A 10,146-nucleotide genomic window follows, 5' to 3' on the forward strand; every position below is an offset into this window, starting at 1 on the left:
TGTGGTGATCTCACTAATATTTATCAATCAACCAATATCGCAAACCCAGAATATCTGGTCATTGTTGCACTGCTGTTTGTGGGTGTTTGCTGTGTTCAGTTTGATTACTGCTATTTTTCATTACAGTAGAAATCTACTTCAAGAGTGCTTCATTGGTTGTCAACTGCTTTGATGCTTCTTGTTGTCATGAAACAAGCTAAATAAATGCCAGTCATGCTTCCTTGAAGAGGCCACACTTCCTGTTGCCCTCCACCACTTCCATTCCTGCCTACCTAGTTCAGAAAACAATGCTGACTCTCCCTCCTTGGGAGAGATGACCTCACTGCAGTCCTGGAGACTGCGGTGCTGGCTTTCCACACAGGAATGAATGAAAAAGAGGAACAATCTTCTCAACCCTCTCTTTAATTCTGGGATTGTTGCAGCCTCAAATATCCTACTGCTAGTAAATTGTCCTGGGACTAGAAATTCTTCTTTTTAAAGGCCAGGCATGTCATGCACATGTTTTCTCTAAATAGCTGGTAAAACCAATGACCGCAGATGCTGGAAACCAGATTCTGGATTAGTGGTGCTGGAAAAACACAGCAGTTCAGGCAGCATCCGAGAAGCAGTAAAATCGACATTTCAGGCAAAAGCCCTAAATAGTTGGCCAATCCTAATGAAGAATATTAATATAATAGGATTGGAGCACAAGAATAGGGAACTTTCTCTATCATTATACAAAAATTTGTTGGGAATACACCTGGCATACCCTGGATGACTTTGAGAGAAAGATTTCCTCTTAAAAACAAGAGGGACCATTTCCTGGCATCAAATTCCAAATTTCTGAAAGTTGGGGAGCTCTCATGAGATTGTGATCCCTATGAGGTGGAGTCAGGAATGATCCCTCTCATGAAGAATTGAAATAGTAACAGAGGCACGGTGGTGACCAGGTTTGTCTGGTTAAAAGAGCCACCTCAGTGTGTCAGGGTATTGTCCCAACTCTGTACATGGTTGTCTGGCTCCCGTGCTCTCTCACCCCGCACAGCCAACCCTGCCTCATCCATCTGCATTAATATCTCCATTAACTGATCGCAAGTATATACCCCTTCCAACCCCAAAGCTCCTTCAACAAACTCTCCCTTACCATCAATACGCATCCATGTATCCTCCATGTCTCCTCTCCCAATGTCATTTTGTACAGAACCAAACAGCCTTGACAAGGTTATGACATCTTTGGAATTCTCCTGAAGCTGACTCAATGGAAATGAAAATGCTAATTTTACAATCTTGTAGACAATATTAACTTAGCTTGAAGGAAAATGCTAGTTTTTTTGATTGACGTTTTTGAAATTGCAATAAGGATTTGTTGTGTTTTCTCAATTCCTGTTTGTTTATTTGGACAACGTTATGAGGTGTTCAGAGGACTGAAGCTTTATTATGGATACTATGAATATCTCTGGTGAACCGATATGAGGCTGTACAATGATGACTTTTCAAAGGGAGTTTTAAAGCCTTTTGCTTCTTGTTACTTCAGAATACATTTCAAAGATTTGCCACTGCCATTACACAAATGTATCAAATAAATGTAACTTGTAAACTCCATTTAATTTATAAAGGGATAATAATTTAAATATTGCTAAAATGTTGAAAAGAAGCACATTTTGTCGAAGATTTTCATTTTACACTCGTCAGGACAATTCACAAGACTACCAACTCAAGGAAAAACAAAATACATACTGCATTCAACATCTTTCAAGTTCTCTACTACCAAATGACTTATTTCAGAAAGCCAGATGAACTGATATTGAGTTTTACAAGCATTTATAACATGGTGTAAACTGTGGGATTTATTTTTATAGTGCATTTGGATTCCTGGTTCCTGTCCTACTAACATGGGTTTTCTGTAGGTCTGAAGTTAATAATTAGCTTGTGTATTTTACCATTAATGAAGTGATTGATTTTTGAAAAGAGTTTTTATGGCCTAGCTTTAGAATTGGTGAGTTTTGAGCACAAATGGACTTTGAGTCATAGAATCATAGACATGTCCAGCGTGGAAACAGACCCTTCGGTTCAACCCGTCCATGCCGACCAGATATCCCAACCCAATCCAATACCACCTGCCAGCACCCAGCCCATATCCCTCCAAACCCTTCCTATTTATATACCCATCCAAATGCCTCTTAAATATTGTAATTGTACCAGCCTCCACCACTGCTAATCATTTCAGAACTTTTTTGCACCTTAACATGATAAATAATAAAATCTCAAGGTTTGTTAGACTATTCTAGAACTTGATTGATTTTATGTGGAAGGGAAATAACCATAACCAAGAGATAGAGACTTTTGGTTTCACTTTTAGATTAGATTCCCTACAGTGTGGAAACAGGCCCTTCGGCCCAACAAGTCCACATCGGCCCTCCGAACAGCAACCCACCCAGACCCATTTCCCTACCCTTACATTTACCCCTGACGAATGTACCTAATGATATGGGCAATTTAGCATGGCAAATTCACCTGATCTGCATATCTTTGGACTCTGGGAAGAAACCAGAGCACCCAGAGGAAACCCACAAAGACACAGGGAGAATGTACGAACACCACACAAACAGTTGCCTGAGGTGGGAATTTAATCCGGTCTCCGGATTTGTGAAGCAGCAGTGCTAACCATTGGGCCGCCCAAGCGATCACCAACCCTGACACAGCACTGCAAACTGCACTGGCTGGCACATCTCAGCCCTACACTTGGTCAATGCGGGGATTGAACCCACGACTGTGGCATTATTAGCACCACACTCTAACCAGCTGAGCTAACCGACCAACACTTTTGGCTTTGAATGGAACAGCCTTGTGAAGCCCTTAAAACAGGATGGCAATGTAGAAAAGTGATCATTAGAAGGGAAAGAATAGCAGGGAATTGAATTACTTTTGAGTGAAGAGCTAGTCCCAGACCAGAGTTGCTGGGGTAAAAACCAAAGAGGTAAACCTCAGCACTTTGAAGATGAAGGATATGATAGATCCAGGAAGAAGCTATCAACAGTTCCAGGTTCAACATCAAAGACACAAATGAATTACACCTATCAAAGCATTTGTTATAGGAAGGCTAGAATGGGAATTGTACTAATGGTGGTTTGGGAACTATACCAGGGGGTGTTTGGGGTATTATAGGAATGTTGCTTTTCTTATTTTCAATTTATAAAGGGGCATTTTGAGATTAATGTGAATTGCAGGTTAGGTGGATTTGTCTGGGAAATGCAGAGTTTCAGGGATAGGGTAGGGAGTTAGGTCTGGATAGAATGCTTTTCAGAGGGGTGGTATGGACTCAATAGCCTGAATACCCTGCTTCCACACTGTAGCAATTCTATGATTCTATATTTCCACTGTGTGTTTGAAAAAAAAATCTTTGAACATATATTATAAGCAAATTATTTATGTTATTATATTTTAATTTCATTCTTGTTATTAATGCAAAATGTACAGCATTGCATGCTTATATGCGAGCCAGTGATCCCTTTGCTAAAACCAAAACAAATATAAATATGATCTATCAAGCCAGATTTCTGTCTGGGCTTTGACCTGTCCAGTAATAACAATGATGTGGAGGTGCTGATGTTGGACTGGGATGGACAACATTGAAAAATCATGATACCAGGTTATAGTCCAGCAAGTTTATTTGGAAGCGCTAGCTTTCAGAGCATTGTTTCTTCATCAGGTAGCTAGTGGGACAGAATCGTAGGACACAGAATTTATAGTAAAAGATTAAAGTGTCATACAACTGATGCATCATATTAGAGAAACCTGTTAAGTCTTTAATCACTTAGAATGGTGATGCAGGTTTCAAAATCCCAGAATTTCTTTCAAGTCACTGCCCTGAGGCAACTTAAGGTTTTATCAGTATATTTTTAAAAAAAGTGATATCTCAGCTCAGACAATGCATTAATGGTGTGAGGTTAGAGTCTGTCTGTGTTCCATCCTTGAGTCAGACTGGTTTTATATCCAAAGTAGGTATTCATAAAATGTCACGTTGCCTACAGATTGTATGATGTTTGAACAAAATATAATGTAGCTGCAAATACAAATATGCAAATGCTCAGTCACCCTATAGAAGTGTGTGTGTGTGTGTGTGGGGGGGGAGGGTATGGGAGAATGTGACACAGTGTGTCTGTAAGGGGAAGAGAGATTGAGAGAATGTATGTGTGGGGGGATGTAAGGAGACAATGTGAGTGTGTGTGTGCATGTGCCTGAGACAGTGTGTGCATGAATGTGACAGTATATGCCTGTGAGAGGATTTGTGTGAGTATGTTTGTGTGAGACTGTGTAGTGTGATGGGGTCACCTGCAGTGTGACATGACCTCGAGACCAAGGTTGAGGCTGTCCTCATGGGTACTGAACAACATCTGACATCATTAACAATAAGTGGTTCCCTTGTTCAAGAAAGGGAGTAGGGATAACCCTAGTAACTATAGGCCGGTGAGTCTCACTTCTGTTGTGGGCAAAGTCTTAGAGAGAATTGTAAGGGATAGGATTTATGAACATCGGGATAGGAATAATGTGATCAAGGATAGTCAGTATGGTTTTTGTGAACGGCAGGTCATGCCTCACAAACCTTATTGAATTCTTTGAGAAGGTGACTAAGGAGGTGGACGAGGGTAAAGCGGTAGATGTGGTGTATATGAATTTTAGTAAGGCGTTCGATAAGGCCCCATGGTAGGCTACTGCAAAAAATACGACGGTATGGCATTGAGGGTGCGTTAGAGGTTTGGGTTAGGAATTGGCTGGCTGTAAGAAGACAGAGGGTAGTAGTTGATGGTAAAAGTTCATCTTGGAGTGCAGTTACTAGCAGTGTTCTGCAAGGATCTGTTTTGGGACCATTGCTGTTTGTCATTTTTATAAATGACCTGGAGGAGGGGCTAGAAGGTTGGATGAGCAAGTTTGCGGATGATACGAAAGTCAGTGGAGTTGTTGACAGTGAGGAAGGATGTGGCAGGTTACAGCGGGATATAGATAAGCTGCAGAGCTGGGCAGAAAGATGGCAAATGGAGTTCAATGTAGCTAAGTGTGAAGTGATTCACTTTGGTAAGAGTAACAAGAAGATGGAGTACTGGGCTAATGGTCAGATACTTGGTAATGTGGATGAGCAGAGGGATCTTGGTGTCCATGTACACAGATCTCTGAAAGTTGCCACCCAGGTAAATAGTGCTGTGAAGAAGGCAGATGGCGTACTGGCTTTTATTGGGAGAGGAATTGAGTTCCGGAGTCCTGAGGTCATGTTGCAGTTGTATAAGACTCTGGAGCGGCCGCATCTGGAGTATTGTGTGCAGTTTTGGTCGCCATACTATAGGAAGGATGTGGAGGCACTGGAACGAATGCAGAGGAGGTTTACCAGGATGTTGCCTGGTATGGTAGGAAGATCGTATGAGGAAAGGCTGAGGCACTTGGGGCTATTTTCATTGGAGAAAAGAAGGTTTAGGGATGACTTGATAGAGGTGTAAAAGATGATTAGGGGTTTAGATAGAGTTGACAATGAGAATCTTTTTCCACATATGGAGTCTGCTATTACGAGGGGGCATACCTTTATATTAAAGGGAGGTAGGTATAGGACAGATGTTACTCAGTGAGTCATGAGTTCATGGAATTTCCTGCCAGTAGCAGTGATGGACTCTCCCTCTTTATGGGCATTTGAACGAGCATTGGATAGGCATATGGAGGATAGTGGGCTAGTGGAGGTTAGGTGGGCTTGGGTCGGCGCAACATCGAGGGCCAAAGGGGCTGTACTGCACTGTATGTTTCTATGTTCTATGTTCTAAGCATTTATTTACAAAGATACACATTACAAGTGTGCACCTTCTAAGATAACATCCACAGTTTCAGCACACAACATGTCTATGAGTAGCTGTAATGGTAAAGACCATTGCTCAGCAGTGAATGCAAAATTTGGAACAAGGTCATAGATATTCAATGAAAGATGAAAGCCACTTTTTCCTAACTTTCATTAAACAAACTGATGTGCGTAAGGAGGATGTGGATTATCTTATTAATCAAATTTGTCTTTACGTTCTTCATTAATATTTAAATGCTAATGTTCCATTTTTCTATTGCTTCCATATTTCCCTCATGGTTAGATATATTAAATATGTTGAATTGAAAGAAGAAAATATTAGAGTTCCTTTCCAAGTTTAAAAGCGGGACACAGATTTTGCAAAGTCTTATCTCGTTCCATGGAATAAACAAATCGCTTCATTAATCTAGAGACATTATAAAGAGTCAAAAATTCTAAAATTTAATAAAATGTTGAAGTATTTTTAGCAACAAGTTCTGCAACTTGGTGTTAGTGAAAACATTTCTGATTACTTGGGAAGTCCATCGGAAAGGTCTATCAAAAGTTTGGTCATACATGGCCCATGATTTCCATACAATGGAATAATAGGTAAAGTAGCCATAGTTTTCTGGACCATAGGCTGCTCTCTCATTAAAAGAGAGAGATATGGCTGTTGGGGACTGAGCTAAGCATCAACACACCACCTCTGGTGAGGTTTAGGAGGTAAGCCCTTCGTGGGTAACCTTGTCTCATGTGGGAATTGAACCCACACTGTTAGCATTACACTATGATACAAAGCAACCAGCCATCCACCTGAGCTAACTAAACTCTGTTGTAATGGGCTTTCCATGCCCCTAACTCTTTGAAATAATCTCCTGATTGGTGAGACCCCTCACATTTTTTGATTCAGTCGGGTTCAAGATTCTCCTGATTGTTTGCTTCATCTTTGATAAAATGGGTCATTTGAATCTTGGAGAAAAAAAGGGTCTAAACTCTGTTAGCATCTTTTCACTGTTCTTTTCTTTTCCCCATGGATTTTCTGTCAAGTTGCAGCAGATGATCAGGAAAATACTTGCAGAAATTCAATCCCACTGTTCTCACTCCTCAACAAATATGAATAATACTGCAGTCCTTCCAGAACTTTCCATCTGATTGTTGATTCTTTTCTGCTTTTCTTTTTGTTCTGTCTCTGATATAATTGTTACAGATGAATGAAGATGCAGCTGCTCCAAGCATATAACAAAAGAAAGATTAAACATTTGGCAGATTTCAAGGTCAAAGTTTCACTTGCCACACAGGTGCATGTGGTTTGAATGCTGGCCAATTTTATCTACCCCACAATTAGACCATCAGCAAAAAAATAAATGAATCCTGCCCACAGCAGTTATGTTTTTGTTGTTGTTCAGAAGCGTGGATAATGGCTACATATTAGACTAAAAATTACCATTGCCAAATCTTTGCAGACAAAAGCTTAAGGCATTTCTTATGATAAGTCTCTGTCCATTTCAGTTTAAACCATTTATTTTAAACAGGTTAATGCCTTCATTAAATGGGATATAAAGGAACATTGTATTAGCATGTTAAGCATCTTTCCACGAATATGACTGAATAATTTCTACCCTGCAGATTTGTTCTTGATCCAATGAAATTGGGCAAGCTGTGACTTAATCCAACAAAACAGATGGAATTCTAAGAAGTTCCAGGAACATCACAGACATTATTGTGTTATCTTTCTGTGCTTTCTCAGCTTTGAAATGCAATTCTGTTGTCACAAAACTAGTTCTCAACACAGATTCTGGATGGAATCTTATAGGGGTCAAGGTGATGTGGACTATGGGAGCATTTAGGATGGAATCTAGCGTGAGGTCTAGCAAGGCCCATCTCGATGTTTGAAGTATCTCACTTCACCTTTAATGCTTTTACCCGAATGGTGTGGCAAGTTTTTCACCAAGTAGCAGTGAGTTGTGTAGTAAGAGAGATAAAAGCAGGTGAAACACCTTATTAATGTTTCAACTCACCTCTTTTTAGTATTCAGCTTCCTGTCTTACCAAACTCGGCTAACAAGCCAGTTGTCAAGAATTCTCAACACAGAAATTACAGCAGGTACCCAGTGACTTCAGTTCGCCAAAGGACCTCCATGTTGGATGCCAGATACCAACATCTCAGGGCAAATTTCATCGTCACCAGCCACATCCAACCACATCCAAATACTTTGGCATCTGACATGTGTCAGCATTTAATTACCCTCATGGCACATCTTCAATCCACTTATAGGATGCTTCTGTATTTCAACTAGACTGCATCAACAACTATCATTGTAACGTTGCAGCAAAGACTTTATGCTTTCAGGGACAAGCACCCAGATCATGAACTAGGTCAATCTTTGGGTGTCTCTTTGCTCACTGATGTAGCATTCTCTCATTCTGAGCCTATCTGGATGAGCAAAACAACTTTACCTAGTGTCGATGGTAGTCATGATTTGGAGATGCCGGTGTTGGACTGGGGTGTACAAAGTTAAAAATGACACAACACCAGGTTATAGTCCAACAGATCTAATTAGAAGCTCTGGCTGATGAAGGAGCAGCGCTCTGAAAGCTAGTGCTTCAATTAAACCTGTTGGACTATAACCTGGTATTGTGTGATTTTTAACGTTATCTAGCTTTGACTTACCTAGCCGTTAAATGCTTTGCCCTTTCAGCCAGAGAAGCCTCATATTACATCTGTCATCCCTTTGTGAACACAAAGCCAGGCAGACCTCAGCCAAGGCAAGGAGGAATCCTCCACATCCAGGTTCCCAGCACAGCAAGTCAAGGACAGACTGTGAAACTAATCCAGCGGCTTGGAGATGGTTAGGCTACTGGAGTCAGGATTCCCTCCTCATTAGGGATAAGACCAGTGTATGCTGGCCAGTGCACACATTGTCTTCACTTTTTATGCCCTACGGTAGGCAACTAGAGTCATAGAGTCTCCAAGTCCTACAGCACAGAGACAGGCCCTTCAGCCCAAACTGCCTACCAAAATGTTCATCACATTAATCCCATTTCCCTGCACTTAGTCCATATTCTTCTCAACCATTCCTATCCATGTATCTGTTCAAATGCCTTTTATGTGTTGTTAATGTACCAGCCTCAAACTACTTCCAATGGCAACTCATTCCATATGTGTCCCGTCCTCTATTTTAAAAAGTTGTCTCTCAGATTCCCTTTTATTCTTTCCCCTCTAACCTTACATTGATGCCCTCTAGTCCTCGATTCCCCAGCTCTGGGAAAAAGACTGAGTTCATTGACCCTATCCGTGCCTCTCATGATCTTATGCAATTCTATAGGATCACCCCTCAGTCTCCTATGCTTTAAAGAAAAAAGTCCTAACTTGTCCAACATCCCCCTATAATTCAGACCCTTGAACCCTGGCAACATCCTTGTGATTATTTTTCTGCACTCTTTCTAGTTTAGTAATATCCTTCCTCTAGCAAAATGACCAAAACTGAACACAATACTCCAAGTGCAGCCTCAGCAATGTCCTGTATTATTGCAAAATAAATTCCCAACTTTTATACTCCGTGTCCTGACTGATGAAGGCCAGTATGCCAAAGCCTTCTTCACTGTCCTTTTCACCTGTGACTCCACTTTCAGAGAACCATACACCTGAACCCCAAGGTGCCTATGTTCCATTGCATTCCTTAAGGTCCTATCATTGACCATGAAACTCCTGTCTTGATTTGATTTTTGAAAATGTAGCAATTACCATTACCTATATTAAACTTCATTTGCCATTTCTCAGCCCACTTCCTCAACTGATCAAGGTCCTGCTGCAAATTCTGGTAACCTTCCTCACTGTCCACAGTACCACCTATTTTAGTGTCATATGCAAACTTACTAATTATGCCTTGTATATTCTTATCCAAATCATTGATATAGATAACAACCAGCAATCAGCCCAGCAATGACCCTTCAGGCACTCCACTAGTCACAGATCTCCAGTCCAGCAAGCATCCTTCCACTATTATCCTTTACTTCTTACCATCAAGCCAATTTGTGTATCTAATTTGCCAGCACCCTGTGGATTCCATATGATCTAACCTTCCAGAGCAGCCTACCATGTGGAACCTTATCAAAGGCCTTACTGAAACCTGTTTTGACGAAGTTTACTGCCCTGCCCTCATCAACTTTTCTGGTCATTTCATCAACCAACTCTAACAACTTTGTGAGGCATGATATCCCACACACAAAGTTTAGATTACTTACAGTGTGGAAACAGGCCCTTCGGCCCAACAAGTCCACACCGACCCACCAAAGCGCAACCCACCCATACACCTACATTTACCCCTTACCTAACACTACGGGCAATTCACC

General features: G+C 41.0%; 1 non-coding gene across 1 annotated transcript; it reads right to left on the reverse strand.

Moving 5' to 3' along the window:
• Positions 1 to 2,722: 2,722 nt before the first annotated feature.
• Positions 2,723 to 2,796, reverse strand: trnai-aau (transfer RNA isoleucine (anticodon AAU)). Its single transcript has one exon. It is a non-coding gene; the product is annotated as a tRNA-Ile (tRNA).
• Between the last annotated feature and the right edge of the window lie 7,350 nt (positions 2,797 to 10,146).

This window comes from Hemiscyllium ocellatum, chromosome 30 (assembly GCF_020745735.1).
Source record: "Hemiscyllium ocellatum isolate sHemOce1 chromosome 30, sHemOce1.pat.X.cur, whole genome shotgun sequence".
NCBI classification, from domain to species: Eukaryota; Metazoa; Chordata; class Chondrichthyes; order Orectolobiformes; family Hemiscylliidae; genus Hemiscyllium; species Hemiscyllium ocellatum.